Below are 27,318 nucleotides of genomic sequence, written 5' to 3' on the forward strand. Positions count from 1 at the left end.
TAACCCGATCTTATAAGGGTATACTGTGTAAACTATTTCACTGATCTGCTTGTTGTGATAGTGTTAATATAGGTGATACCATTTAAAAAGAAGCATAAATGGTTGTTATTTGTTACTAAACACTTAAAAAAAAGATCTAACTCAGGTTTCATAAACTGAATTGGGTTCATTAGGTAGCAAGAGGAACATTATTGCTGCATTTTGTAATATTATTTTTGCTATATCTCAGATTCTGAATCAGTTAGCCTACTGTATTTTATCCTTTTATCAGTTTGCATGTTAGACCATTTACTAATGTGTTACTATCAATCATAACAGACAAAAGGAGACTGATTTTGAAGTGTCAAAACACATCTCAAGTGTAATCATCACAGTTTATTCCCTGTTAATTTGACACGGCAAATTACGTTTTTTGAGTATTAAGATGTGTTGACGGTTAAAGAAACAACTTATTAATAAATCAGAAGAAGCTGCCAGGTTTAAACAGAGACAAAGGAGGATCGGTAAACAATGAGAGCTGAGGTTTAACAGAGCAGATTTATGGTTCATTTTTTATGTCTAACTAACACGGTACAGTTTATTTTATTTAGACAGAGTTTGCAAATAATTTAAACATTAATTAAAGAAAATAATATTAAATGTATTTTTGTTTTTCTGATTTTAAACCTCCAGCATCCACAACATTTCTTGTACATGGATGAGTTTGATTATGAGGCTGATGAAGATACAAAGTTATTACCCCACCCCTGAAGGAGAGGCAAGGAGTATTGTTTTTGGTTTGTTTTTTTGTTTAGTTTGTTAACACTTTAGCAGATAAACTATTGGTTGAATTCATACCAAATTTGGTTTATAGATTGCCAGTGACTCAGAATAGATGTGATTACATTTTGGGAAAAGTAGGTCAAAGTTAAAATTTTTAATGAATTTTTAAAATCTTTTTTTCCCCCATCTACTTATATTGGACAACATTTCAAACTGCTATGTAATGTGCATCAACTTTAATTCAATTTACTTAAATCATAGCAGAGATATAGAGATTAATTTTAGACATCACTCTGCAAAATATCTAAGTGATAGCTTATTTTTGAAATTTTTTTTGTTCAATTTTTAAATCTTTTTCTTTTCCCATTTACTTGTAATGGGCGAATTTTCAAATGTCTATAAAAGCATACATTTTGTTTCAGTTTACTTCAAACTTGGCACATATTTAATATATTCATATTTTTTATATTTAACAAATTTTGTATATGGATGAAAGAGTCTCAAAATATGCTACAATACGTGCAATATGTGCTTGGCACCACTTGTTATAGAATGTTGTTATCTTTAAGTTGGCCATTTGTTGATCCACGGTTCGGACTAAACTGTGACAGTTCTAGTCTTGCTTGGATGATTCCAAACAGATCTTTAGTGCAGCTACTGAAAACACAAACCGCACAGAAAAAAGAGGTGATTTGTGATTTTGCTGTGGCTGTTTTCTGTCTAAAAACAGAGCTAAGCTAACAGAGCTATAATGTAAACTATCAGCTGAAGCAGCACGTGGAGGTTATAAGACACTTTTATTTTGACCAACTATTAAATAACCAGCTATATTTATAATGAAAACTTGTTGATACCATAATACAGATGTGCATAAACAACGAACATCATAGTTTATTCAGTAAGTGATACAGTCTTTGGATACATAGCATTGATCTGTTTGTGGTTTTCATAGCCGTAAGTGTGTTCTGGTACATTATTATTATTATTATTTTGTTTTTTTTGTTTGTTTTTTTTAATTTTATGTGTTGTTTTCTTACTTGCTGTTTTTAATCACCTTTTACATGTTTCTTTTATAATGTGTTTCTTTTTATTTCAATGTCCTGTGTGAAGCACCTTGAATTGCCTTGTTGCTGAAATGTGCTATACAAATAAACTTGCCTTGCCTTGCCTATTTCCCCCTCTCCCCTTTTGAGAGTTTGGAACATCCATCCATACCACATATCAACCCTCTAAAACGCAGGTGTCAAACATGTGGCCCAGGGGCCAAATCCGGCCCGCCAAAGGGTCCAGTCCAGCCCTTGGGATGAATTTGTGAAATGCAAAAATAAGATATCAACAATCCTTTTAGTTCAGGTTCCACATTCAGACCAATTCCGTCTCAAGTGGGCAGGACCAGTAAAATACTATCATAATAACATAAATAATGACAACTCCAAATGTTTCAGTTTGTAGATGTAAATATTTTCATGTTTTTACACTAAAACAAAGTATAATTTTGCAAAAAAATGTGAATAACCTGAACAAATATGAACAACCTGAAATGTCTTAAGAGAAGTAAGTACAATTTTAACAATATTCTGCCTGTTATTAAATGTTTTGTGTATTTGTAGATCCACTGTGATCTGAAAGTTATAATGTACATGTGTAAATGATAAACTGAGGCAGAATATTGTTAAAATTACACTTATTTTTTCAGTTTGCTCATGTTATTCACATCTTTTGAAAGGATAGTTTATAGATGTAAACATTTTCATAATGTAAATTTACTGTTTTCACTCTAAAACATAGAGAAAAGTTTGGAGTTAACAATATTTATATATTATGTTATTATTTTACTGGTTCGGCCCACTGCAAATCAAATTTAGCTGAATGTGGCCCCTGAACTAAAATGAGTTTGACACTCCTGCTCTAAAATGTCCAGGGAAAATAAATGCATTTGAAAATAAAGCACATTACATATTAAAACATAAGTCTCAAAACATTAGCCATAATTGTTGGCTATCCCACTGAGAATCACCAAGTCATTTCATTAATTTCTAAGCTTTTGTACAGACATTTGGTCCTCACTAATTAATTAATCAGAAAACATCATTACTAGAGACTGTTATTTATTTTAATATAATAACAGATGATTTTAATTTAATAACTTGTATTCAGATGCAAGCTGGAGCTATTATCTGCCGCTATTTGAGCTACCTTTTGAAAGTTCTTTCAGTATTATGAGGAAATTATGAATATTTGACACAAACCCCCAGTGGAGGGAAAGCTGGGAGTCTCTGTGGTAGATCTCATTCTGAATGGCATCTGCTGGCTTTCCACAGAGAGCTCAGCCATATTCAGGGGGTGGTAATTTCAGGAAATAAATTCAACTGCCTCGTCTCTCGCAGGGGGGTTTGTGAAGTTCAAGAGGTCCTGATAATTTCCCTTGCTTTGCAGAGAATTTCAGACCATCATCACATGCGGTACCGCAGAGACAGGGGAGCGCAAGGTAACAGACATCTATGCATCTCTAGAGAAGAACACACAGCTGTTAATTACTAATGAAGGACACACAGGGATTTTACACTCAAGGTCAAAGAAATGAGAGAAAGAAACACAAACAGGACAAAAAAAAAAAAAACCCTCTGGGTATATTAGCGTGTAATTAAACCTGACATAATGAAGGTAATATTATTGATTTAATTAAGATAAAGTGGAATTGCACACTGTGTATGAACAGCGAAATTCTATGTAAAGACACATATTAAGAAAATGACTTTTACTGCCCTTGCTCATGTAGAGAAAGGGATTTTGTTAAATGAGCAAAAAAAGGAGAAGATAACAATAAAGATGATGAATAAATGCCTTCTTACCGTATTGTCCTGAGACTTAACATAAACTATTTAGTAAAGTTACTCATCCGAACTGTCTCACACAATGAACACTCAGTGTAAACATAATATTATGGGCTTATTATTTACTGAACTCCGTATTTAGATGCTTAGTTGAGCTGCTGAAGTTTTGAGAGGTGTAATGACTACACAAGGACGTAATGACATCCAAAACACTTTCAGAGCTGGATGATGATGCAGAGGTTGAGCTTGATGTTACAATTATTTTAACAATATTAGTGAGCTGACAACAGAGGCACATGGATATAGGTTTTTAATTGTTTTTCCTATCTAACCCATAAAGACCCAAACTATGGGGAACCGAACCTGCCATATTGAAAAATATATACAGAAAAATACAAATGGCTTGATAAATTAATTTCCGTACCCTTTATTTATCTATTTTGTCCTTATTTATATTTTTCCTTATTTAATTGATATCCCTGCATTATGGAGGACTGAACCTGCCATATTGAAAAATATATACAGAAATATAAAAATGGCTTGATAAATTAATTTCTGTAACCTTTATTTATCTATTTTGTCCTAATTTATATTTTTCCTTGTTTAATTTACATCCCTGCATTTAAGCCATTTTTATATGTCTGTATATATTTTTCAATATGGCGGGTTCAGTCGTCCATGTTGTAATTATCCAAATTACGTCCAAAATAACGAAGCGAGACTCTCGGTTTAAAAATACGCATTCATTTTACTGTGTGCGGCAACTTGAAAACACATACAACTTTTCTCACAACTCGTGGCATACATACATCTGCTTCCGTGAAAATTTCCTATGCTTCTTGGGTAATGCTAAGTCTCATGGGAAATGTAGTTATCTTAATCTTAGCATTCACTATGGCTTATTTTAGCTCAACTTTTAACATAAATCACAAATGAAATATACTGTATATTTTACTCAGAAATAAATTAACATGAAATTGCATATATCATGAAATTATAATAAATCCAAACACAAATTACTTGTACTTTATCTTTCCCCAAATAAAGTCACAACAGTCCATACCAAACATCCTCTGGTGAACAAAATCATTGACTGATATAAACCGTTAAATCCACTAATCCTATCAATACATGTAAATAATTGGTGTAAAATGCAGTTTGTCATCTTTTCATAGTCATCAGATATGACCCATTTGGACGTTCAGAGGCTCCATAGTTGCCATGGAAACACCGTCATCTTCTAAAACACTGATTCACTAGTAAACCCATGAGTTGGATCAATGACAGAGGATGGACACACATTTTTATGTTCAGTTAATGATATATGACTGAAAAAGTCTATTTTTCTTCCGTTTTCTCTATTTTGTGTCATTGTTAATTTGAGCTTTTATGAACCTCTACATGATCAGTGAATTAAATACACAAAAATACCTGATTTTCACTTAAGAACGCAAAATACTGAACATAATATTAGAAGGAATGGTGATAAATCACTACACAAAAGTTCAAAATAGAGAAAAAATCATCTGGGAACTACCACAAAAGAAATCCTGGGCCTTTCTGCGTTAAAACCCTCCCCCAAAAAACAGTTCTGCCCTTGTGTAAAATGTGCCGTGTTGGATTTATTCTGAGACTGGACAGTGATCTTATGCATAAAAAGCTGGTATTTATTCAAGTTATGTAGTGTCCATGGAAGGGCAACAGATATAAACAACTTCATAATTCCTCTTACATGGTCTGTGGCCCAAATTTGAACGCCTGTCCAGATAATTAGTTCAGTATCATTAATGCTAATGTGGAAGTGCAGTGGTACCCTGTTGAAGTACTTACCTGTAAACACTGAATGGTGAGAATGAAAATGAGATGTTTCATATTGTAAGTACCTCAATACGATTAAAAGCAACATTTAAAAAACAGCAGTGGCGCAATCTTATAAAATAATAATGATAATAACATAACACCGTCCAAAACAACCTGGTCCTTACATGCCCTATAACATTTGCAGCTTAATGAGACTGGATGGTGTCTTAACAGAAATGATTTTGATTCCCTGGCAGAAACGGCTGTGTTTAGTTTCTTGACATTTTACTGAAGGTGTAAGGTGTAGATAGGTGCATATGTAAAAGCTCCTTTGCCTTTTCAGATCTGGCCTCGAGGACTGTTAACAGAAGTAGACCCTGGGCAAGAAGGGCATAGCTTTTCACATACCTTTGGTGGATTTTACCCACAAAAACGGTCATAAAATCACAGTTTTATTTAAATATATCACTTGTGCACTGACAATGCTGTTACAAATAAGAAAATTCTGGCTCCTCTGCCGGTTAAAGGTTAAAGAGGACTGACAGAGGTTAGAAGAGCAGAAGGATGTGCTGCTGCGTGACAAATTTCAATTCTCCATGATATAAACTATTCAATATAAGGGGGCTCTGATGGACCGCAAGGATGCATAAACTGTAGGATGCATACTTATAGTGAAGCATGGGTCAAACAAAGAGGGACTCTGTGGCTTTTGCAGCTGCAAAACACCTGCAAAGAGTGGAATTTACTGCAAACTGTGCATTGTTACACCTGTGACATTTGCATGGATGTAAATTGGAGATTTTTTTTTTTTTTGGCAATGGCTGCTGCCCAGTACTATGGCAGAAATATATCGGTTTGTCTATTGCCACAGACCAATCAAATGTTAGCATTTGTACTCGAGCCAATCATAGGTACTGTTACATGAACTCATTCCCCCCTATTTTTTTTTTTTTTAACTAATTCACCTCTTGTTGCCACAGTACTGTGGTGATACATGGCAGTTACTACAGTGCATTCTTTTGTGTATTTTCCTACCACAGTACAGTGGCAATTGATGGAAGAAATGACAAATTAGTGATAGTATAGAGTAGAAATTATTGTTGTAAATACTCTATATGTTGTTTTATATTGTTCTTTGCTCTGGAGGCTGGAGAGGGTGGGCGGAGCTACATGTTAGATAGATGCGGCGGTGTGCAGTGTGACTTCAGTTCTGTGTCAGTTGAGTGCTATGGTCCTGTGGAATTCTGCACTCTGAATATTGTCCCAGTGGCTGATTTATATCAAAGTCAGATTTACCTACTGGCGCCATGCACCCCCCGCCACCCAGTGTTTGAAAATCTTTAGAAAAAAAAAGGAAAAAAAACCAATGCCACTTCAGCCAGGAATTGTACCTAGGTCTTCCATGTTGCAATCTGATACATTACTGCATGAGCTAAATATCCATTGTGTCCCAGCTCGACCTATTTACCATATGATTGCCTTGGTACTTTTCGGGATGTAAGTTACCAGTCTAGACATGATATAATGAATGTGCTGATCAACTCTGTGGTAATAGACAAACTGATATTTCGTGCCACTGTACTGTCTCAATAGCCACTTTTTTTTTTTTTTTTTTTTTTGGAATCAACTGTTTTTATTGATTTTAATTTTCAGTTTGCAAAAATAAACAAATTCAACATTACACAACAAAAAGTGCACACTACACCTACATTACACACAGAACACTCCCCTCTGCCCTTCCTCCCTCTCCACCCTTATTCCCGTCCTTGTGGGACACACAATCTGTTATTGAGCATCTGACAAATAAAGTAGAAATAAGAATAACTGAATAAACAGAGTATTAATCAGGATTACAAACAGGACATATCGAGTTACTATAGATGAAAATTAAAAGTGTAAATTGGAGAATATTTACATATTTTTACAAAAAAAACAAACCCTTTCATTGTAAATATAACAGCAATAGAATAACTGGGGTTAACTGCAATCAAATGTGGACTCACTAGTTGCTTTTCCATTGACCCTCAAATTTCTATTTTTTTTTTTTTTTACTTCTCTGGTATGTCACTATTGGTGTGAATGTATGTATGTGTATGTGAAAATGATAAGTGAGGTTAACTATTTATAAAAGACCCAACAGATTTGATTTTTCATATATTATGCTGATAGGAGACTAAAGTGTAGACTGTTGTGTGGAGAAGGGGTGGGATTAAATAAATTAAACTTCAAACAACTCCTTTTCAAATGTGCAAATGAAGTCATACTTTGTTTTCATGAATATGCATAGGTTTTTTTGTTTTGTTTTCTTGCAGTTTGTCTTATTTCTAAGGACTGATTAGGGTTACTTTTGTTTTGTTGAATATTGGAAGTAAACTAAACTAAACTAAAATTGCACGAATATAACTTGTGCATAAAAATTTACCTAATGGACAAAACGACAATTTCACCAAAACTCGTTTTTCGATGAAAAGTTTTTGCACTGGCAAAAGGTAGTTTTTTGGGTGTAGCACAATTGGTATATCACACAAAACTGCAATGGAAAGACCTTTTTCCGCAACTACAATCAAGGTTCTATGGTGGCGCACCAGTTGCAGTGACCCGATGTCCCTAATCATTGATCAAAATCTCATTTGATGTACTCTGTGCTGTATGTACACTGTGCTGTCAAATGACAATAAAGAAATCTGTAATCTGTAATGAACAAAAAATATTGACGGATGTTTCAGCAAGAGTTTTAAAAGAAAAATGTTGCGGTATGTGTGGACACACCAGGAAACTGAATCATTTTTGAATTTAGTATGGGACAGAGGGGTAAAATATAATAATATTGAATATATCTGTAAATCAATGTGATATTTGTGTTCATTGCCATGTTTATAGAATGACTTCTCAGGTCATCTCGCGATAATAAATAAACAAATCATCGCATTTGTGATTTAATGGAAAAAGCGACGTTATGCGCTTTTGTTTTTTTTTACATTTAGTAAATATCAGTAGTTTTCCACAGATGTCCAGTGGAAAAGCCACTACTCACTCTTTCTGTATCTCTGTGTTTCTCCAAATCTTCAAGTTTGTGAGGTTTGAATGATACTGAATCAATGTTTCGTGATCAACTGCCAAATTTTAAGTTATATATTGTGGGGATCAGGTTGGTGTGCATGTTATCTTGATGTTTGGGTTACTTTAATATAACTGCTGTTATCATAATATGAATTTATTATCTTGTTTTACTGGAGCGTAACATTTGTAGTACATAGAACTGCAAAAAAGTCTCTCTGCAGAGTGAGTGTTGGTTTTGTTATGTATGTGCTTTTTAGTTTTAGGGTATATTAACGAGTATGCATTTATTCTGGGGTCATGATGAAAATATAAATACCAAGGAAAATCACATGCACATATTTTGAGACTCTCTGGAAGCCTATTTCATTCTTTAATGCATCACATAAAAAGGTTGAGCTTCTTTTACAGCCTCTCTGAGCAGTTGACCTTGAAGCTCTGTTCAGAGACAAGTTTCACAAATTTTACCATACATGATGAAAACCCACTTGTCCAGAAAATACATTCATATATGGCTATATGTTTAAATATAAAGATTCAAGGAGACTTTATTGTCATTCCATACAAGTGTGTGGTAAATGGAAGGAATGAAATTAATTACCAAGGTCTCACCAACAACAGAAAAAAGCTATACCAAGATAATAAACTATTAAAAAATAGAACACTTCTCTATATAAATTGCATCTCCAATTGTGTCCTTTGGCTTTTTTTCTTCAAATTATGGCCTGGACCACCGTTCCTCTCAACTATGGGAGGTACCTGTCCTGTATTTGAATGTTTCTTGTCTTAGAGGCAGGCTTTTTATTTCACAGTCCAGTCCTAGATGGCTTGAGAGTTGGCTGGAGAGTTGGCTTGTGACCAAAGGGTCGCTGGTTTGATTCCCTGGACTGGCGGAGAGTTGTTGGCTGATGTTCCCTTGAGCAAGGCACTTAACCCCTTCATTTGCTCCCCAGGCACCTGACATGGTGAGCCCACTGCTCCTAGCATGCAGTGTGTGTGATGCATGATCTAGTGATGGGTTAAAGGCAGAAGACAAATTTCGGTGTGTGGTGCATGTTTACGTGTGTGACAAACCACTACTGACAAAATAAATATTATTTTCTATTCTATTCTGTTCTGTTCTATTCTATTCTATTCTATTGTGTTGTGTTGTGTTCTGTTCTATTCTATTCTATTCTATTCTATTGTGTTGTGTTGTGTTCTGTTCTATTCTGTTGTGTTCTATTCTATTCTATTGTGTTGTGTTGTGTTGTGTTCTATTCTATTCTATTCTATTCTATTCTATTCTATTCTATTCTATTCTATCCATTTGCAATATTCACTCTAGTGTTTCAGTGGATAGAAACCATTCATTGCTTAACAATTTTTTTTTTGGTGAACATGGTCTTCTAGTCGCCTTTGTAAATTTCTATAAATTACAGTTTCAATGATAAAGAAAGACACACACAGTGACTGAAATTGGACACTAACACTTCAGATATATGGTCTAGAACCTGACCTTGATAACTGATCTAGGAAATAAAGCTGAATTATATTCCTGAATGTGTTTTGTTAAATTTATCGATATTAACATTATGCTTAACTGGTAGTACATGACAGAACAGGAACCAGAAGGTTGTCCATATTATTTTGACCCCTGCCTGTGTTCAAGAACCAGCTTTTATTTTTTTCAGCGGTGTTGCACTTCTTTCTAAAAACATGTTCAAACTTGTCATATGAGAGCATTAAGATGCCCATTTCTAGTGGGGTGAAAAACGCAGCCCTCCTCTTCCCAGTTGCCATGGTGACTCATCGAAACGGGGCTCCATTGATGCTGTCTTTTTATAATTGTGGTGCACGTGCTTAACTCCAGGTGAAACTACTCAGAGTTGATCAAACTAACTCAAATCAGCTGTTCTGGAACCGAAAACTCAGTTTCCTATCTGACAGTAGATCGACTCAGAGTTTGTTGAACCTGCTTTGTGAAACGGACCTCAGTTCTTATTTGAGATCAGGCTTGAAACTGACTCCAGGATTTTATTTGAAGAAACATTGTAAATGCAAAGCCACCTTGTGAACGTTTCATTAAAACACAATCAATATTAAATAGTGTTAATCACTATCATTTCAAAAAGGCAAAAATGTTGACTATCAATAATGTAACAACATTAAAAAAACTCTTTAGTGTTATGCATATGATCAATATTTAAACCAAAACACAACCTTCCTAACTCTAATTAAAGAGCATTTTTGATCTAAACCTAAAGGCAAAGAGTACGGTGGTGGTCAGGTGAACAAGAGAACGAATGGAAAGAGCAAACACCGTTAGTGGAAAAAAAGAAAATGAATTAAAAAAAATATATATATTATTTAATTGGTAGGGGTGACATGGTGGTGCCGTGGTTAGCACTGTCGCCTCCTAGCAACAAGGTCCTGAATCTAGGGTTTAATTCCCTGGGGGGCCCTTTCTGTGTGGAGTTTGCACGTTCTCCTGTTCTCTCTCTCTGGGTACTCCAGCTTCCTCCTACCATCCAAAGACATGTATCTATGGGTCAAAAATTTTCTTTCTCTTTGTGAACACAATTGCATTGTCCAATTTTTTAACCTGCCTTTTATTTTTTACTCTGCTTTATTGCTTGTTTTACACTCTCCTGTTTTACTGTGCGGTGTCCTTGAGTGCCAACAAAGGCGCCTATAAATAAAATGTATTATTATTATTATTATTATTATTATTATTATTATTAATTAGTTGAGCTAAATTGGCCAGAGGTGTAAATGTGAGTGTGATTGGTTGTTTGTTTCTATATGTCAATCTATCTGTACTATATATATCAATCAGTCAAATTGTATTTATATAGTGCCAAATCATAACAAATTATATATTTTGTAGATGAAAGATTTAATATGTCGACTCTGCAATGGACTGGCGACACATCCAGGGTGAACCCCACCTTCGCCCATAGGTAGCTGGGATAGGCTCCAGCACCCCCCTGTCCCTCTTGAGGATAAAGCAGTTCAGAAGATGAATGAATAAATTTAATTATCCCTGTGATTTTGCTCTAAAGCACACATAAACTCACCCATAAAACTCTATGGGAATGATCTATATGAAAATACAACTGAAGAACCCACTGCTTCCTCCTTTCTCTTTCTGCTTTTTCCTGCTCGTGCTACTTCCAACAGGCAGAAAAGTGTCTGTGTGTGCTATGCCTGGAGTTTTGTCTCTCAGACAGAACTGCATTCCCTCTAAAAATAGCAAAGTGAGAAGGCCAGCTTTCTTTTTGATTGTTCAATGCTACATGATGTCATTATTGGCTGGAGGAACAAACACACTGTCAAAGGTTGACGCCCCCCGAGAAACATCCCAAACACAGCAAAACAAGAGAAAAATAGAAAACACAGGCAGAGGGCAGGTTCTGTGCAGGTAAATACACCACCAGACATCGACAGAGGGTCAGAAGTAATGATTTAGAGGGATTATTACAGCATGACGCCCTGTCCAAATGAACACAGATATTTAGCAAAACTATCATTTTTGTCTCTTGCACATGTAAACAGTGTTTTTGTCACAAAAATGATGAGTTTTAAAAATGCTTTGTGAAGTAATTATTATTTAGTTTTTCCCAAACTCTGGTTTGTGTGGATCTGTGCGTTCAGGGAAAATGGAGAAATTGGAAAACAGGGTCATCACACACAGTTTTACACATGGATTTTATTGCTTTGTGTAATGAACGTGCACCTGAAACATCAAATCCAAGTGTATAAATCAGTGCAGCAGATGGAGGTCAGGACAGATACTTTTAGGAGACAGAAGGGACAGGCATTATGGACAAATCCACATCATGTAAAGGAAGACACTTCCACAACCCAACACTTAATGTAACAGGTTTATAACTTTACTTGTCGCTGCTGCTCACCTTCGTTACAGATTTTAGCTTCTGCATCTGTATCCAGTATTATCCAGAATATCCACAGTTTGCAGTCCAACACCAATAATGGTTTGCTCTAATTTTTGTTGTCAATTTTGTGTTGTGTGGACAGAAGGTCTTTAAAAATCAGAGTAAAAGCACATCTGTTTAGAAAAATATTCATGTTAGTGTGGATAGAGAAAGAGTCTATATGTTTTATGATTATTTTTTTTTTGCCATTTTAAGGAGAAATATTACATTATATTACATTTGATTTTTTTCTGTCCACCATCACTCCCACTACCTCTTGCCTAATGGTAACAGACATAGAACCACTGCATCCTTATGTGACAAATTCAATTAAAAAAAAAACCAAAAAACTTTGTTTATAGAGCTTTTCAACATTTAACACATATAACACTTATAATTACAAGTAATGTGTTCATAATACAGAGACTGACATTGGACATGATAAACAAACAGACAGTTGCAGGCCAGGTAACATATTCACATAATAAATGTATTTTTATTTATTTATTTATTTTTTTTACATACTTATTTATCATTTTTTGGTGCAGACTTAACTTACATTGAAGATTTGAATATTCAATTTCAGAGGCATTAAGCCTGTCCCTTTCTTCCCCTCCCCTCCCCCTCCCACTCCTGGTCCTACATAACATAATTGATTATAGTAATAAAAATGCCAAAGTACTAAGAAAAAAAAGGTAAAAAAAAAAAAAAAAAACATTTAAAAAGAGAACAAAATAATAAAAAGAAGAAAAGACAATAATAAAAGCAAAGTAAAAAAAGAGAAAAAATAGCCTAATAGTAGACAAATCTGCTTATTCACAACTACATCCTACACACAAGATATGGACATGTAATGTTATTAATATTACTACAGAGTACACAAGTATATATAGTACGCCAAACAGGAAAAACAAAGAGAAAAAGAAAATGCGTGTATGGGAAAACTGCACTAACCCTGCACTAACTTAACCCTACAGCCCCATACTGCTTGAAATCTTGATGGCTGACCTCTCAAATTCTCAAATTTTATTTAATCTTCTCTAAATAAAAAAAAATCCACATTTTTTCCAACAAAATCAAGGCGCTGATTTTGTTTGTAGCATTTTTACCCTTGACCACACTGGCCACAGGGTATTGTCATCAGTTGGTCGTCCATCCATCTGTCCCAAAACTTTGCTATACACTGATAAGTCAGGCCACTGGGGGCAGTAGTGCGCCTGATAAGTCAGGCCGAGGGTTTTTAAGTGGACACACGTTATGTTTCATAATTGAACTGTGTAAATTAGGCAGAAATTGATGATTACAATGATCAAATAAGTTTAGTGAACTAATAATAATAATAATAATAATAACAACAATAATAATAACAACACTGGTCAACAACACATTTATTGTTTAAGTTTTTTGAGCTGATTTAGGATAATTTTGGTGTGCTGAATCCAAAAATCACATTAATTTTGCTCAATCAGGTCAACTTTCTGAACTATGCTACAAATTGGCTTTTTAACATTTTTGCTTACATTTATGGGCATTTTCACATCATATGATACAAAATTCTTTCATATTTCTTGCAATAAACAAGTTCTGAAGATTTTACTTTTGCCAATTTATGATTAATGTTTTTTTTAATATTACAGGTGAATGAAATGGCTTCGACTAGAAGATCTTACAAAAATAAGCCTGACGTATTCTGCTACATCTGCGGTGAATACACCATTGTACCTAACAAGAATCCTGTTAGAAAATGATTTTTTTTCTCTTAAAACCTATTTTGGGTGAGAACTATATAAAAAATCAACTGATAAAGTCACAAAAATGTAATCAATTTTGTGAGAAGATCAAATTTTTCAAAATCAAATTAGCAAAAGAACCTGACCTGATTGAGAAAAACAGATGTCATTTTTGGATTTAGCGGTGCAAAATGGTCCTCATTCAGTTGAAAAAACCCAGACAACCAGCAAAAAACATTTTTTTGTAACCCAGTGTAATACATCACACTTACATCACACTCAAAGACATAGACGATATCAGTGTCTTTTTCTTCTTTCCTATATATTCTTTACAGTATCTCATTGAGTGGCGGTGGAGGAGATCAGTGAGATTCTACACTGATCTGAATATTACTGAAACAAAGACCTATCTAATACCTGTCTGATCTCTTTATCGTATTGCCTGTAGAGGGGTAATATCAGAGCCATTCATTTTACTTAACACATTAAAGACAATCCTGTACAGACTGCATGAAGAGCCCCAATATGAATCCGAATGATAATGATCCAAAAAGGTCTGAAGGGGGAACAGTGGGCTATAAAGTCCCTCTGAATCCCTGTAGTCTTCATATGACCACTGATCTACTGACGCATGGTCTGCTGTGGTTTCAGTTTTTAATGAAAAGCTATAAAACACCGCTGGGGGAAACTTACACCGTACACACAGAGACAACTTCTCGCTCAGTCAGACTTCTCCCATTCCGCCTCCGAGTTTCCTGGTACACACTTTGCTTTCAAATCACTTCAAATTAATTTCCCACTGCCTTGTTTTCATTAGTTTTCCATGTGCAGTTGGATTGCATAATTTGATAAATTTAAATTCTTTCATACACCCGGAGGGAAGAAAAAAAAAAAAACCTGGCCTCATTAGAGTGACAGATAAACCACAAATACTGGAGCAGTTGATAAAGGGCTGGGAGAAAGAAATTTAATTACCTTAAAAAAAAAAAAAAAAAAATCATAAAAAAAACAACCAGACTCCCAGGAAATGGATCACAATGCCCTGACTTTTTAAACAGCAACACAATGCTATCATATTGGCATGATAGACAGGATGGTTGTAAAGCATTAATAAAACCAGCCAATTAGAATTTGCTGTGGTTCGAATGCCAACTGAGTTTCCACACTGAGATCGTATAAGGTCTGTGTGCTAATGAGGGATGATGAAAACAATTTTAAAGGAGTTATCTGTCGTATATTTGGCTTCCTCATATCACTGTGCACACATCACGAGGCATGATCTGTATTCTCCCTTTCCAGATGATGTTTTTCATGCGTATTATATCTGCTCTGTAAAGGAATCTGAAACAAAACAAACAAATAAAACAAAAATAAAACATGCTTGCGACACGTTTTCTCGCTGGATTTCACGAATGGCTGTCACAGTAATGAGTGACGTACAGGACAGATTGGATGTGGCTGATGTTTGCATCATCCTCGAACTAGTATCTGGTCATTAATCTCAATTTTCTTCAGTTTTCGGTTCATTTGATGTCACTATATGGGTATAATAGAGGAATCACAGGCAGCAAGCTCAGTCATACTTTAAATATACGTCTAAACTTTAAGTAACATTTCAGTTTAACCCATAAGGACCCAGTACTACTTTTGTGCCAGTTCCCAAATAAATTTTTCTTTCTATTTAACCTTTTTAAATGACTTAGCACCATTTATCATAATATTATCCTCTTTATTTTGCATTTTTTCACTGTAAATTATATATTTTCCTATATTTATTTCACAGATCATGTAGATATTCATTAAAGCTCAGAGTAAATTGAAAGGTTATTCTATCAAAATAGAAAAAAACTGAAGAAAAAGGACTTTTTCAGCAAAAATATCAATAACTGGACATTAAAACGTGTCAAACTCCATGGGTTTTATTGGTGAATCAATGTAGAAGATGATGGTGTTTCCATGTTCACTACAGAGCGTCTGAATGTCCAAATGGGTCATATAAAAAAGATGACAAACTGCATTTTACACCAATTATTTACATGTATTGAAAGGACTAATGCACACGTGTCAAACATGCGGCCCGGGGGCCAAAACCGGCCCGCCAAAGGTTCCAATCCAGCCCGCAGGATGAATTTGCAAAGTGCAAGTTAGGGCGTCAAACTCCAAAATAATATCATAATAACCTATAAATAATATCAACACAAATTTTTTCCTCTTTGATTTAGTGCAAAAAAATTTAAATATGAAAATATTCACATTAACAAACTATCCTTTAACAATAACATGTGAATAACCTGAACAAGTATGAACAACCTGAGATGTCTAAAGAAAATTAAGTGCAATTTTAACAAGATTCTGTCTGTTACTAAATGTTTTGTGCCTTTGTAGATCTGATCTGTAATGCACATGTATATAAATACAAATGATAAGTCGAGGCATAATATTGATAAAATTGTACTTATATTTCTTAACTAATTTAATTTTTTTCAGGTTATTCACATCCTTTTTGTTTGAATAGTTTGTAAATGTAAATATTGGCATAAATGAATGTTATTTTTTGTACTAAAACAATTCGGAGTTGTCATTATTTATTGGCTATTATGCTATTATTTTACTGGTCCGGCCCACTTCAAATTAAATCGGGCTGAATGTGGCCCCCGGAAGAAAATGAGTTTGACACCCCTGGACTAATGGATCAACAGGTATTAAACAGGTGTGGGTCTTTATGGGTTAAGAGGATATTTTTAATTGTTAGGTTGCAACTCAATCAATGAACATGTTGCCTTTACAAATCTATCTGAAATATACATAAAATATCAATGCATCTAAACCTAAAATACATATTCACATCAACATTTATCTATTAAAGTGTTTCGAAAGGTCATTGCACTTTTGGCATTTTGAGGAAATAGAATGAGTTTACAATAACAACCGTGTCCCTCAGAAACAACAGCATTATTAAAGGTTTTCACGGTCAGGTTCAGATACCGGCGGCACATAGATTAAGAAAAGATACAGGGGTTGATTTAATACAGAAAATGTGAATAACCTGGTTTTTTTGTGTGTGTGATGCAGAAGCTGAGAAAGATGGAAAAGGCTGAAACATGACGAACCCATACCATTGTACCAGATGATCCACTAGGGCAGGGTTTCTCAAACTTTATTGAACCATGCCCTACTAATGGCATTGTAAGCCTACTGGCGCCCCCCTTTCTAGTCTGACCCAATTGAGATCTAATTGGTTTATATGTGTATGTATGGAACCTGAAATAATATGATTTTTACACTATTGATTAATATCTTCAGTGTAATTTTTGCATTTCACAAATTTATCTCACAGGCCAGATTGGACCCTATGGCGGGCCGGATTTGGCCCCAGGGCCGCATGTTTGACACCTGTGTGCTAGACGATATGCCCCCCCGTCATCCATCCAACACATGAGCGGTGGGGAGAATGTGCCGAGTGATTTATAAGCAACGCACGATGATGTCACTCGCAACACCCCCCATGTGCTCATGCCCCCCCGTTGAGAACCACTGCACTAGGGCACCCATGAATATGTGTTACCATTGAAAACTAAACCACATTGTTTTCCAAACCCTAGGGAAAGTACTGAAACTTAAAAAACAAACATAGCTCTGGATGAGATGTCATATATCTGCCTTTGACTCTAGTGGAGAAGGTGAACATTATAATAACTGATATACATTAAATGTTGATATGAATATGTATTTTTGTTTCATCTATGATAAGTGACTCGCACAAACATACAATGGTATCTGTTTTCTCTGCTGATTGGATTGTTCATTACATGACAATCTGGGTTTTGCTCATTGTAGCATCTGAAACAAGAAAGTCTAAAAACTTTGGAGCGTGCCTCACTATTGTTATCTTGGATTCACAGCAGTTTGGCAGCAAACTGGTGAAGGACTGGCAAACCAATCTGACTCAAGAGAACTGGATGATACAGAAGGAGTAGAAAATCCTGGACATGTTCTAATGATTTTTGTTTTTTCAAATTTACTGAGATGAGCATTTGATTCTCAAAAGACTAATTTGCAAAGTATTACTTTTAATTACTAGGATAGTCAGTGCAGAGGAGACTTCTGTAAGTATTTAGGTTTAGCTAATACAAGTGTTTTAGTTCAGATTAGGAAAAGATTGTGGCTTGATTCTTATATAATAACCCTAACCCCAGAGAAGCACCTAAACATAATATTATACTTAGTTACTAGTGCTAATGATTCAAATTTTTAATCAGATTCATCACAATCCACTGCTGTGGATTGATTTTGATTAATCACAATTAAATATCATTCATTTTTAATCAATATTAATCACGTTTCATTTTGCATATGCAAACAGACTCAAGAAAGAAGGGAATATATATGCACTTAACATATTTGTCGCAAGCTGGGCGATGCGTTAGCCAAAGTGCTAGCAGAATCCCCGACTAACGCATGCTTCACGTTAATGTGGTATTTTAAGATGGAGGTACTTCAGTGAAAAGAAAATTCCATCCTGCAGAGTGTGTGTAATACTTTATGTTGGTCGATTGTTCCATCTTCAGGTTCAGGATAAACTTCACTGTCCCATTTGGGAAATTTGTTTTGGACAACAGTGCTACATGTTGCTGCATTCATGTAGGGTCACATACAAAAACAAAACACACTCAGTCACAAAATTATGAAGTCAGCTTAATCACATTTATGTATTACACCTAATCTATATATTGCACCTTTCCCACCTTTCCCTTCCCTGTTTTTTTTTTTTTTTTTTTTGTCCTCATATTTCCATCCAGAGGGCCACCGTACTGGTTAGTGTCTTCCATCTTTATGGGTTGGTGCAGCTGCCTGTCACTACCGCATCAACTGTCTGTTTGTTCATGTGTGACACGAACTCTACTTGGACAAACTGCCCCAGATGTGTTGGCAGAGACGTTCAGAGTCATTCTGTGCTGCATTTGGATTAATTACCTCCGCCAAGGAGGTTATGGTTTTGCCGGTGTTGGTTTGTCTGTCTGTCTGTTTGCAAGATAACTCAAGAAGTTATGGACGGATTTGGATGAAATTTTCAGGAAATGTTGATACTGGTACAAGGAACAAATGATTACATTTTGGTGGTGACTGGGGGTGGGGGGTGGGGCACAGGGGTCCACTTATCTGCCTTGGCGGAGGTCTGCGTTCTCCGAGTGCTTTTCTAGTTGCGTTAAAATTTTTCATCAGATTAATCACAATGATGAATTCATCTACGTTAACGTGTTCATTTTGAAAGCCTTATTAGTTACATATGAGCCTAATTTCCAACACAGTTGAAAAATGCCATGTGCAGTTGAAACATTATTGATATACATGTATGCGCAGATGTTCATAGGATAAGCCTTTTTAATTACAGGAAGGAGCCGCTTTTTTTTTTTTTTTTTTTTTTTTTTTTTGGTGAATGCAGTTAGTTGTTGGTATGTGAAAAGTAAATAAGGAGCAAACAAGCCCTTTACACTGTTGTTCAACTGAACTGACATTATTCAATCATGTCATTTATGACCTTCATCAGGTGGTATCAGGCAGGAGTACCGCCCGAGCTGATGTTCAGACAACTACAGGGTACCAATCAGAGGAAGCTCAACATGCCTCGCAGCATCCATACAAATAAACGTCAGCCAGCTCTTCCAATTATAAGCAACACGCTGAAGGTCAGGTTGACATATATACAAGAAGAAATTTCATTTGACATATTCAGGTATATTACACCAGTAATGAGAAATAAGCTGTTTGATATTACAGATGTGTAGCATGATATCCAGTACACAGCAGCTGAAACTGAAGACTGCTTCTGATTCATTCACAGCATCCACTTTCACAACATCCTTTTTTCTATTTGGGGATGATGTGGAGATTATGTGAAAGCTGTCAGATGGAATCAGGTTAGTCACCAGCGAGCTTGCCATTCGGAGCTGTGACTCTGTCGCCGTGACACATACAGTACCATAGAAGCCTATTTCACACTGATCACAGTTGGCACTTTTCTCATGATCACTACATATAGGAAATCAGCCAAGGCACATATATCGAATGCAATATATATGTGAGAATCTAAGCAGTGTGAGTGTGATAAATCTCACACTTTCACTGTGGAGCGATCACCAAAAAAACAGAGTTACAAAAGCACTGGTGGAAGGATTCAAGTCACTGAGTTTTCCACGAAACAACAAATATACAAAGAAATGGATATATATCACTGAAGGGATCAAGGCCAAAAGCAAATTAAAATCAAAAGTTCTGATATGTCAATAGTTTTTAATCACATGTTTTATAAGACAAAATAGTACGAACCAGTGTCAAAATAGTATAACGTCACAGTAGCTTATGGGTCAGACTGATTAAAAACAGAGGTAAAAGAAGTATTCAGAGGCTTTATCAGGAAAATATACTCAAAGTATTAAAAATAAACATAGTTATTGAGCTATAGGATGCTCCCTGTCAGTGTTTTATTGTTATATATAAAGTTTTTGGATTCATATTTATGCTGCAGTAAAGTGAACGTTGCTTATTTCTCATTTGAATTAGGATTTAAGTTTAAGATCATTTTAATTATTTTATGCCCTGTTAGTATGAACCCATAAAGACCCAGTGCTACTTTTGTGGGAGTTCCCAAATTATTATTTTTTTATTCTATTCCACCTTTCTTAATTCATTTCTCACCATTTATTATAATATTATGCTCTATATTTAGCATTTTTGCAGTGAAAATCAGGTATTTTCCTACAGGTCATGTACTGATCTTGTACTTTAATCATCATGCTGAGATTACATTTGAGGGTTATTTTAACAAAAAGAGAGAAAACTGAAGAAAAAGTGACTTTTTCAGTAAAATATATCATTAACTCAGCATAAACCAAGTGTCTCCATCCATGCCATTTATCAAACTATGGGTTTTACCGCTGAAGCAGGGTTTTAGAACATCCAAATGGGTCATATCTGATGACCATGAAAAGATGACAAACTGCATTTTACACCAATTATTAACATGTATTGATAGGATTAATGGATCAACAGTTATTAACCATTTTACACCAGTAGATGCTTACGGTCACTGGTATATATTTGAGTTTTTAATGGTTAATGTAGAGCAAAGGCTCATCATATGTGTGTAATGTTACTGCCCTGTGAGTACCACATTGTCTCTAAAAAGTTCTAATGTCCTCAGAAAAATAATCCTGCTTTCAGCTGTGCAAAAGTAATCTCAGGGTTCATCACAAAAACTCAATATCAACACATTTGGAGTTAAACTGTTTCGACTGGACACACTGGAAAAATCAAAATCTTACCAAGTGTATTTTTCTCATTTCTTGTCAAAACATCACATCACACTTAAAATAAGACATAATTGCCTAAAGAGTCACTTTTTAATGAGATATAAGAACAATTTTAGACAATAGATCTTGAAAATCTTATTTCAAGTAATCTTATCAAGATAATTTTCACTTCTTCTATTGGCAGATTTTTTTTTTTGCTTGAATTAAGCAAAATAATCTTGAATTAAGCAATAATAATAATAATGATAATAATAATAATAATAATAATAATAATAATAATAATAATAATAATAATAATCTGCCAATGGAACAAGTGAAAATTATCTTGGTAAGATTAATTGAAATAAGATTTTCAAGCTCTATTGTCTATAAATAAGTTCTTATATCTCATTGAAAAGTTACTCTTTAGGTGATTATGTCTTATTTTAAGCATGATGAGATATTTTGACTAGAAATGAGAAAAATACACTTGGTAAGATTTTGATTTGTTCCAGTGCAGACAATTGAGGAAAAAATGGTATCTGAAAAAACCAAACAAACAAAAAAAAAAACTGTCAGTCAAATGTAGGAGAGTAAAAAAAAAATACAGTATTTGCCCCTGATATGTAGTGGGATAGAAGTACTTTGGTGCCTAAAATGGAAATACCCAATTAAAGTGCAAGTACTTCTTAGCTACGTTCCACCACTGATAGAAAATGTGTTGAATTGGGCGTCAAATTAATTGATAGGTGAAAAATATTCTCACTCCTGTATCTCCCATGTTAGTTTTTTTTCTTGTTCAAGCCGTGATGTTTCAGACATGGTTGCTTTTTCTCAGACGTCTGACAAAATAATGAAGGATTCTCATTATATATGACTCTGCTTCACATTTCATTCTTTTCGAAGAAGGATGTCAGACAAAAATCATTCATCTGCTTTTAAAAACACACAATAAATCTGACGCAACACCCATAATACTGATAACACAAAGGGCACGGCTGCGCAGATGGGTTACAGCAGGATGTCGACAATGCATCGCAATTAAACTCTCATACCACGATGCTGAGTCAACAATCATAACTATCCATCCATTAAAAAGCCCTGGGTGCATAACAAATGTGCATAATCCACATTAAAAAGCAACTGTTGTGTTTGACACGTGGAGGAGTGGCTTCCTGTTTCTCAAGACTAATTGTTTCTCATTAGTATGAAAAGCATGACATGATGCGGTTGATGCATTCAGGCAGCGAGGCATGGAAGAGCTGTTTATCCATGTGGTAGCTGCTCTATCTTTTTTCTGTATTTTTATGTCTTTCTGTATATAAGAGGGAGAGAAGCATATGTTTTTATACTTTAGATCACAGGTGTCAAACATGCGGCCCGGGGGCCAAATCCGGCCCGCCAAAGGTTCCAATCAGGCCCACAGGATAAAGTTGCAAAGTGCAAGTTAGGGCATCAAAGTCAAAAATAATATCATAATAACCTATAAATAATGACAACACCAATTTTTTCTTTTTGATTTAGTGCAAAAAACATTAAATTACGAAAATGTTTACATTAACAAACTATCCTTTAACAATAAAATGTGAATAACCTCAATAAATATGAACAACCTGAAATGTCTAAAGAAAATTAAGTGGAATTTTTTAACAATATCCTGGTTGTTACTACATGTTTTGTGCCTTTGTAGATCTGATCTGTAATGCATATGTATAAATGATAAGTCCAGGCATAATATTGATAAAATTGTACTTATATTTCTTCACAAATTCCATTTTTTTTCCACGTTTTTCACATCCTTTTTGTTTGGATCATTTTTAAATGTAAATATTGGCATAAATAAATGTTATTTTTTGCACTAAAAACAATTTGGAGTTGTCATTATTTATATTTGTTATCATGCTATTATTTTACTAGTCCGGCCCACTTCAGATTAACCCTTTCATGCATGAATTATGAGAACGTTAATCTAGATTTTTTTTCTTTATTCCTGTTTAGGCATTTAAAAAACAATGAGATGATTTTTTTTTTTTTTTTAATGAAGCTATGTTTCATGGAGTTGCAGAAATGTGTGTTTAATTTTTAAAGCAACGAAACATGTATTTACTGATATACTGTGTGAAAACTGAAATAAAAACATTAACCCATAAAGACCCAAACATCCACCGACAACCTAAACCATCTACTGATCTAAACTGTTTAATTCCTGTTGATCCACTAATCCTATCAATACATGTCAACAATTGGTGTCAAATACAGTTCTTCATCTTTTCATGGTCATCAGATATGACCATATTTGGACGTTCAGAGGCTCCGTAGTTACCGTGGAAACACCGTCATCTTCTACAACACTGATTCTCCAGTCAAACCCATGCAGTTGGATCAGTGCCAGTGGATGGACACACTGGGTTTAAGTTCAGTTCATGAGAGATTTGACTGAAAAAGTCACTTTTTCTTCAGTTTTCTCTGTTTTCAATATAAAATCCCTCAACTTTAATCTGAGCTTTTATGAACATCTACGTGATCGGTGAATTAAATACAGGACAATAATTGATTTATACTTAAAAATGCTAAATACAGAGCATAATATTGGAATAAATGGTGAGAAATCAGATGAGAAAGGTCAAAAACAGAAAAATTCATTTTGGAATTGCCCCAAAAGTAACACTGGGTCTTCATGGGTTAAATGCTGCTAATTTGACGTTTTGTCACATTTTAACATACACTACAAACAAAAAGTTATGGATATTTAAAATTTTTGGAGTTTTTTTTTTTTTTCAGTTGGGATTTTTGCACAACGCTTTTTACTTTTTTTTGTGTGTGAATTGAATTGAAACACATTTTTCTAATGACCAGACATAGTTTTATTTACAAATGGCAAAAATGACCAAAAAAAAAAAAAGACAAAAACCAAAAAGAAATATCCTTAACTTTTTGTTTGTAGTGAACTCCAATACTAGTCATTTCATGGAGATAATATGCCAAAAAAAAACAAAAAACCAACAACTTTTGTTGTTAATTACAGTCTAATAACGATAACAAAGAATTGATTTACACTCAAATATGTTAGATTTGGTTTATCAAGAGCAGCCAAGTTACAGTAATGTTATCAGTTGCAGTGTTTTATGTATTGTGTTGGCTGATATGAAACTGAAATAACAAAATCCATGAATATACAGGGTGGGGAAGCAAAATTTACAATGAACATTTAGTTGTTTTTTCTCAACAGGCACTACGTCAGTTGTTTTGAAACCAAACATATATTGATGTCATAATCATACCTAACACTATTATCCATACCTTTTCAGAAACTTTTGCCCATATGAGTAATCAGGAAAGCAAACGTCAAAGAGTGTGTGATTTGCTGAATGCACTCGTCACACCAAAGGAGATTTCAAAAATAGTTGGAGTGTCCATAAAGACTGTTTATAATGGAAAGAAGAGAATGACTATGAGAAAAACTATTACGAGAAAGTCTGGAAGATACTATTAAAGAAGAATGGGAGAAGTTGTCACCCGAATATTTGAGGAACACTTGCGCAAGTTTCAGGAAGCGTGTGAAGGCAGTTATTGAGAAAGAAGGAGGACACATAGAATAAAAACATTTTCTATTATGTAAATTTTCTTGTGGCAAATAAATTCTCATGACTTTCAATAAACTAATTGGTCATACACTGTCTTTCAATCCCTGCCTCAAAATATTGTAAATTTTGCTTCCCCACCTTGTACAAGAGAACAGCTGTAGAATAACTGTCCACTGTAGTGACCACTGTGCATGAAAGGGTTAAATTGGGCTGAATATGGCCCCCGGAAGAAAATGAGTTTGACACCCCTGCTTTAGATTATAAAAAAGTATGCATCATTTACATTAAAGCTGTGATCATTTGAAAACAGTAAAATCAAGTCTTATTATTTAACAGTATCCACAGAAAGCCATATTTGTTAGTTTTCTAATCCGATCAATATGTGTCTCACTATGTCTGACCTTCACTTCAGATATTAAAGGCCTCGAGTTTTAAACAGCAAAGTCAATAGCACTAAGCGGGGTATGGAAATGAGGAAGGCCTCTGAAATAGACAGAGGGAGTCGGCTCGGTCTCCTACAAGGGCAGCCATCTTCCTTACTGAAGTGCCCTTGAGCAAAGAACTGAATCCATGTCCTGCTCCGGGGTCATGTTCTCCCTCCCAACCTGACCTTTGACCTCCCTGTGGAGATTCTTGTGCTTGTTCTATCTCTTGTTGTGAGGATCAACAGAATGCCAAGACTAAAACGCCTTCATCCAACACACGGAGCATGGAAGAGGTTCGCATGCTTTTAAAAAAAAATATGTTACAAAATAAAAAGTGACAGGCGGCAGGGAGTCAAACGAAAGGACAAACTGAAAGGCTGAGGAGAAAGGATGTCTAGAAAAAAATTTTTTTTTTTTTTTTTTTTTTTTTGCGAATGTCTGCTCATGTGTGGGAGGTTGACACAGAGGTCTTTACATTCTAGATAGTTGCATCTTGTAAGACAGTGAAAAAGACTGATATGTCATAACAAAATTGTATTAAGCTATAAAGACCCGGTGCTAATTTTGTGTCAGTTCCCAAATGAATTTTTCACTACATTTAACCTTTCTTAAATGATTTATTACCATTTATTATTGTATTATCCTCTTTTGCTCTTTTCACTGTAAATCATGTCTTTTTCTATATTTAACCCATAAAGACCCTGTGCTAATTTTGTGTCAGTTCCCAAATGAGTTTTTCCTCTACATTTGATTTTGATTTTTTTTTTTATTATTTGATTTGATTGATTGATTGATTTCGAACATGCAAAGAAACAAAATAAAACAAAACAAAGCAAATTAAGACAAAAACAAAGTAACATTTAAATGGACAGAATCTATCTTCAAGCACATACGAGTCTGAATTTTGCATGGTCGAAAAGGAGTAGGAAGAAGTGTAAACTTATTGAATCCTACCCCTCAAGTGCTTTTACACCTTTATCATTAACTTAATACAAGAATCAAACAATACTATTTTCCTAATTTTAGCATCGAACCACAACAAATCCATGATGCAGTAACTGAATTATTCACAACAAAATGTTCATGGCAGTACAGTCATACAAACAGACTCAACAATTCAATTATTTTCTTCAGTAATAACAGAAGATTTATCAATACAACATCATCCATAAACAACCAGGCCTCATTGTCATTATTAAATACTGGACCTCTCAAGAATCAATTCTTTACATCTTTTTTAAACTGGATTATGTTTGATATTTGTTTTAACTCCACACACAATTTGTTCCATGATTTTACTCCATAGATGGTAATACAGAAACTTTTTAACATAGTGCGTACTTTATGAATCTTTAAATTAAATTTTCCCTGTAAATCACAGACTCCCTCTCTTTCACAAAACATTTCTTGAATATTGCCCGGCAGTAAGTTATTCTTTGCTTTATACATTATTTGAATAGTTTTGAACTCCACAAAGTCAATGAGTTTTAAAGTTTTGGATTATAAAAATAGTGGATTTGTGTGTTCCTGAAAACCAACGCTGTGAACATTTAACCTTTCTTAAGTGATTTATCACCATTTATCATTATATTATCCTCTGTATTTTGCTATTTTCACTGTAAATCATGTATTTTCTATATTTAACTAATAAAGACCCAATGCTAATTTTGAGTCAGTTCCCCCAAGATTTTTTCCTCTATTTTTTTATGTATTTATTTATTTATTTATTTATTTATTTATTTGACAGGGACAATGCAGTCAGACATAGTTGCAGCTGATGTGATTCATATAAAGTTTATAGCGAGTGCTAATTCTCAGCTCCAGTCCCCGATTGGGCTCTTCCCCAACATTGCAGTTCAATATAAAATGTACATCATTTAAAACAATCATACCATACAATTCAATAATCCAGTGTTGCAT

The 27,318-nt window shown here is 34.6% G+C and overlaps 1 long non-coding RNA gene across 1 annotated transcript; it reads left to right on the forward strand.

Annotated features, from left to right (window-relative positions):
• The first annotated feature begins 10,124 nt into the window (after positions 1-10,124).
• On the forward strand, positions 10,125-26,886 carry LOC115418203 (uncharacterized). Its single transcript, XR_003935272.1, has 3 exons — positions 10,125-10,400; positions 11,883-11,892; positions 26,876-26,886. It is a non-coding gene; the product is annotated as an uncharacterized LOC115418203 (long non-coding RNA).
• Positions 26,887-27,318: the final 432 nt, after the last annotated feature.

This window comes from Sphaeramia orbicularis, chromosome 4 (genome assembly GCF_902148855.1).
Source record: "Sphaeramia orbicularis chromosome 4, fSphaOr1.1, whole genome shotgun sequence".
Classification (NCBI taxonomy): domain Eukaryota; kingdom Metazoa; phylum Chordata; class Actinopteri; order Kurtiformes; family Apogonidae; genus Sphaeramia; species Sphaeramia orbicularis.